Source organism: Bidens hawaiensis, unplaced genomic scaffold (assembly GCF_021521415.1).
Source record: "Bidens hawaiensis isolate Kalapana, Puna unplaced genomic scaffold, B.hawaiensis_p1.1 tig00003241_1, whole genome shotgun sequence".
Taxonomy (NCBI): domain Eukaryota; kingdom Viridiplantae; phylum Streptophyta; class Magnoliopsida; order Asterales; family Asteraceae; genus Bidens; species Bidens hawaiensis.
Genome location: NW_027491177.1, coordinates 219,289 through 225,548, shown reverse-complemented (window position 1 = coordinate 225,548; position 6,260 = coordinate 219,289). Strand labels below are relative to the sequence as shown.

The window sequence follows — 6,260 nt, the reverse complement described above, 5'->3', positions numbered from 1 at the left end:
AACTGTGTCGTCTGGTTATGAGTTGACTTACCTATATTTTCAACTTTTAATTCTTAATTTCGGATGTTTATTTTATTTCACTTGGGCCGTAGTATACTAGATTTCTCTATAATATGTACTTCAATAAACGAAAGGCATTTTAGGTACGTTGATAAGAGGTGACAAAAGTTGATGGTTAATTGGACATAATGAATAACACGTCAAACATGTGTAGTTTGGAATTAGAACGTGAAGTTGTATACGAATAAACGATTTTAGTGGCCATATAAAAAGGTTCAATGCATGAGAATATTAGGCAAGGAACAATATCAAACCAAGATTTGTATGTGTACTAATTGTGCTTGAGTTTAATATTTTGTGATGTACTAGCAAATGACATGCTAGATACATAATATTGTAAGACCATGTATAGTTAAGTTATTAAATAATACAAAAACTATCATCATGTGATGACCATGTAGGCGAAGAGACTTAACTTTTTTACTTAAAACATTTATTAGTTTAACGGAATACACAAGTATTTTTTTAAATGTGAATAGGATGATTTAATTGGTTGGAATAAAGTCTGGCCCCACACCCTTAAGCCTTGGCGTCGTTTACGTGGTAGCGTCAATGGGGATCTACACTCATTAGCGTCCTCTTCAACTTTGTGTAGTTGTTTAACAAGATTTTGGAGTTGATGTGGAATGGAGTGCCACCCCACCCATCTTCCCTACACATTGTATAAGAGCATTTAAGGGCCCTATTGACTTTTGTATGATGATCGTTCTAACGTTGAAGTGCAGGTTTAAAGCCAAGAACAACGCTGATTTCCATACAAAAAGTTTGTTACATTCCTATTAGTGGGTATTCCCAGACAAAAAGTTTGTCACTACTAGAAAAATGATTATTTGGTATTTCAGACCGAAAAGGTCATCGCAAAAACCCCTTGGTTAATCTCATTTTGCACACAATTTGAATTTGTGACTAATTAGATGATCTCAATTATAAAAAATTTAAGAGACTTGTGAACGAAATAGAAGAAGATAGGGTATGCTCTTAACCTTATATGACCTACAGACTTTTTCTTTGAGATCAGGTATTCATAACGGTTTCTAAGACCATGTGCTATGGGGCGCCCTATGGGGGGCTTTTTGGGCGACGTGGGCGCCGAACACCGCCGTGGGGCGCCAACGGACGACGGGCGGCAACGGTTCGGGCGACAGAACCGCCGGCGCGGTTGAAGCCCTCCTCTCACACATACAAACATATATATATATATATATGGCGCCTTTGGGGCATTAAACCATTATGGGGCGCCTTTGGTTGGGGCTTCGATGCCCCCGGTGCTTACATGGCGCTGACGTGTCACATTGGAGAGGTTTTGAAGCCCCTCACCATAGAGGATGGTCTAAGTTAGTTTAATCACCATACTATAAATTCTATGTTTATTTATTTATTATTAATTTTTGAATAACCAAATATTATTTACATGTGTCCTTAGACCATCCTCTATGGTGAGGGGCTTCGAAACCCCTTCCCAGTGTCACGTCAGCGCAACGTAACCATCGGGGGCTTCGAAGCCCCCAACCAATAATGTCTCACTATGGTTTAATGCCCATTGGCGCCCATATATATATATATATACATATATATATATCATATAATATATCATATATGTATGTGTGTGAGAGGTTGAGAGAGGAAAGTGAAGGGCCCCGCCAATTTGTTCAACGGCGCCGGCCGTTCAAACGATCCCACCCTCGCCGCCCAGCCTTCAACGACGCCCCACGCGGTGTTCCGCACACAAAAAGCATCCCAACCTCGCCCCAGAGTGACCAGTCTTAGAGCTTGAATACCAACCTCTAATTTGTTATTAAATCATCTTTGCCACTACATCAAATGGTGTGGGGGTAAATTCTATGTTATTTATTAAGATGCTTAAAGTTACATAATAAATTAATATAAAAACAATATAGATTTGATACTTGCGCGTATGATCATGTATAAAGAGAGAGCAAACCACACTTCACTTTACCAAAACATAACTTGTAATTCACAAAAACAATGTCAAGCAAGAGTTTCTTTAGTTTCAAATATGGCGGGTCAAAAAAAACCACACCAAAAACCCAACTTATTCCGCCATCAAAACCCACTTCACCAACAGTTTTCCAACCAAACACCAACGAGATGAGACAAGTGTTCAACAAATTCGACAAGAACAAGGACGGAAAGATATCCAAGGAAGAGTACTGTTCAGCCGCATCAGTACTAGGTAACAAGACCACTAAGTCCGAGCTAGCCAAAGCGTTTCAAGCTATAGACACTGACGGCGATGGGTACGTTGACTTTAACGAGTTCATGAATGCACAAAAGTCTGATGGTGGAGTTAAGACGGGTGATATTAAGAGTGCGTTTAAGGTGTTTGATTTGGATGGTAACGGGAAAATAACGGCGGAGGAGTTGGTTCAAGTGCTTCGGCAGCTTGGAGAGAGGTGTAGCTTAGAGGCTTGTCGGAAAATGGTGCGAGGGGCGGATGCCGACGGTGATGGGATGATTGATGTGGATGAGTTTATGGGGTTAATGACTCGTACCATGAAATTGGCATGAAGTATTGAAGTTGCTAGTTAACATGGTGACAGGATATGTAGTAATAATAATGTAACCTAAGGTTCAAATAATTAATTTCAACATTGATATAACAAGAATATGTATCTTTTTTGCTTTAGAAAACTGTCTGGAATCAATTGTGTGGGCAATTTTTGTGACGTTTTTTTGTATAAATTTGTTCTTTTATTGGTTTATTATTAGGCTATACGGTGTGGCTACCGTTTTGTCGTTGAATTGCTGAGGTGGCGGGTGGTGCCGGCGGCAAACACCACCCCGGTGTTGTCGACGCCGCCCAACTTCACAAATCGGTAAAAGTGTTGTGGATCTTTCGCCGAAGAGAGTGCCGCCCAACTTAAACACATTCCTCTCTTTTAAATGGGGTGTTAAATTTTGAATCACATGTTCAAGTTCAGGATGATGGTGAGAAGAATATGGGAAGTTGCAGGTCTCATGGGGTGGAGTCGTAGAAGAGATGAATGTGGACTTGTTTTTAACCTAATATGTAATTTCATATTTTAATTATAATTTAAAAAAAAACCTTCATATTTATTTAAGTAGGTTAAATAGTTTTAGTTAATAATTTGTTTTTGTTAATTTAAAAAAAAAACTAAATACATAGGTTTGTATAAAAAAATTTTATGAACATCCCGGTATAAATTTTAACGAAAACAGATTTTTTTGAAAAAAATCATTTTTTTTTGTCTCGTAAACGACTTTGGCACATGCTTGAACCGACAAGCTTAGCCAAATATTTACGTTTTTGTCTACTCCACAACAATGAGTACTCGATTTTTTTTTTATTTTACGTTTGTACACAAAATTTAATATTTTTGTTTAAGTTATATTAAATTAACTCTACTTATACTAATATTATTATTTTATTTAGAAATAGAGGGAAGTGTTGAAATTGTAACCATTTCTATGATATTGTTGAAAATAGTGGAGTAGAGTGATGTATGATGTGACACTGATGTGTCGCAATAAAATGAGAGGTAAAATGGTATGTACACCTTATAGTCTTAATAGGAGAATGCTAAGCTAAGTCGATAAGGATATTGGTACCAATGCTTCTAAAGCTATCTTTGGTTTTTCTCGATGATGTTCAATATCTTCATGGAACTCGAAAAGCTCTAAATTTAAACTACAACTTCGAGTTTCCAAATCACATTAAATTGTCATTGTGATTCCAAGTTCGAATTCAATTTATATATACAGTTTTTTTTCTTTTTTCTTTTTCTTTTTTCTTTTTTTTTTGTGTTGTGTATAGAATTTTAAGAATATTGGCTTTTAAATTTAGGTTATTTTTTTTTAATTCGAATCGAATCAACACAAATTCAAACTAAACTAGAACAGATTTTTCAAATCCAAATCAAAACAAAGTTTTGAAGAGGTTACGTTCTGATAGGACAAACCAAATGATATAGAATCTATAAGACCATTCGTTATGGGGCGCAGATGGGTTTTTTTTGAGGCACGGTGGGCGGCAAACATCACAGAGGGGTGGGCGGTGAGGATCCGGGCATTTGAACGGCCGGCGCGGTTGAAACCCCTCTCTCACACACACATACATACATGTGCATATATATATATACACACACTACTAGAAAACTAGGCATTTGTGACGACGTTTCCAGTCGCAAAACGGTCGCAACTGCCCTATTGCAAGCGTTTTGCAACCGAAAATGCCGTCGGAAAAACACAGGTCGCAATTGCTCTGTTACGACTGCTTTGCGACCGCTGTTACTATTGCAACCACTGTGCCGTAGCAAATCTTGCTACCACTGCAGCGGTCGCAAATGTTGCAACCACTGCTGCGGTCGCAAATGTTGCAACCAAGGCTGCAATCGCAAATCTTGCTACCGCGCCTGCAGTCGCAAATCTTGCGACCTGATTTGAAACCACTTTTTTGGACGCCAAATTTTTTTTTTTTGCAAAAGAAGTTATTGAAAAATCTTTCTACACACACACAATATTTACATAATCAGCATTCAAACACAAATAAAACTAAATATTTATATCAAATATGTTCAATACTAACAAAATGTTATACGAGTTCCATAAACAACTAAGAAATATTCGAGTTCCATAAACAACTAAGAAAAATGTTATCTTAGCAAAAAATAAATAAAAGACCAAAACTAACATGCTTTGAAGATCAGCCAACTGCATACTTATGTGTCCGATTACAAGTAGTAGCTTCATATATGGACTTGTCAATATCTGCCAAACACACACCAAACGTTATTACATACCACCATCACACATGAACTGTTCATTCTAATAAGGGGTTTAAAGTATAACAAATGAAGAATATCTGAACATATGCTACCCACACACTCGCTGCGTAACAGGTCGTTTTAACTACGAACTCGCATCCTCACTCGATGACTTTATATTAAGGTTTATTTACATTCCCAGTAGTTTGTCCTTTCTATAATCATGTTTAAGAAAAGTGAGAACAAAAAAGTGGATGCAGATCTATTCAACCTAACCTAACCTAAATCTATTTTGATCATTATATCCTAACCCGCCCATTTTGCCACTTTAGCTACAAATCTTCTAAAACCAAATGAATAAAAAAATTATATACAGCAGATCAAAGCTTACCGGTTTGACCTCCCCCATTCCAAAGGCAATGAGCACCCAATAACAACTGCTACAATATATAACAGCAGGCTGAAACACAAAATAACATTAGATATTTAGATTACATGCAACCATTTACAAAAGTACTTTTATAAAGTTTTAGAACTACAACAATGAAGACTACTTCTCCTTTATAAAAGTTTAATACTTAACCAAAGAATATCTTTGTTAATTCAAACTTATGGCTTCTTTAATGGAATATGTTATGAAGTTTGATAAAAAAAAATCAAAAAAATCTTACGCTTCTTAAATCAGACGCATAAAAAACATTCACACTAAAAAGGTTTAAAAAAATCAATAACAATAACAATAACAATAATCAAGGGCTGAAAGAGATTACCCGTCATCCACTTAGATTGAGGTTAATCACTGAAGTTGATAAACCAGATCGTTCCTCTTAAATCAGTGCTACTAACGGTTTTGTCTGAAGATGTTGTATTAATCGTTCCATCATTTGCTTGGTTGAACCTGCAAGTCAACTATATTAAATGTTAAATGACCAAAAGTATATAGTTATTCACTTATGCATATCTAATGAGATAACTTACTTCATGTCGTTGAGCAGGGCTTTATGTATGTTGCCATATACCGTCTTCTCATACTTTACCAAAATCCTAAACTCTAATTGCCCTTTCTGTAATGAGAGCAAAACTTTAGAAACATTGACTACAACAGAATTGAACTATTAAATGAAACAAGTAATGGGTCATCAAATTGAACTATTAAATGAAATAGCAAGTTATGGATCACTAAAGCTTACAACAAGGGTAAATTACTGCAACCCATCTATTAACGGGTCACTAATGCTTGCAACAAAATTGGTAAGAAGTGGTGTATTAGGTCAAAGTCAAATAACATATTGTGCATCCAAGGGTAAATCTGCCATCACTTTGTTTATTTATAGTTTCATAATTGAGATTCGCGTTTGAATTTAAGAGTTTGTATTATCAATTCAAATTACAAGGGCAGTTTTGGCACTTTCAACAAAATTTTACGCATAGGCAGTCTTGGTATTTCAAGTTTTG

The 6,260-nt window shown here is 36.3% G+C and overlaps 1 long non-coding RNA gene and 1 pseudogene across 1 annotated transcript; one reads left to right on the top strand and one right to left on the bottom strand.

The window, feature by feature from the left end:
* The first annotated feature begins 2,046 nt into the window (after positions 1-2,046).
* LOC143622679 (calmodulin-like protein 30 pseudogene) lies at positions 2,047-2,612 on the top strand (annotated as a pseudogene).
* A 2,538-nt stretch (positions 2,613-5,150) lies between these two features.
* LOC143622678 (uncharacterized) lies at positions 5,151-5,924 on the bottom strand. The gene is made up of 3 exons (XR_013151765.1): positions 5,784-5,924; positions 5,576-5,714; positions 5,151-5,265 (listed from the first exon to the last, which is right to left on the bottom strand). It is a non-coding gene; the product is annotated as an uncharacterized LOC143622678 (long non-coding RNA).
* Between the last annotated feature and the right edge of the window lie 336 nt (positions 5,925-6,260).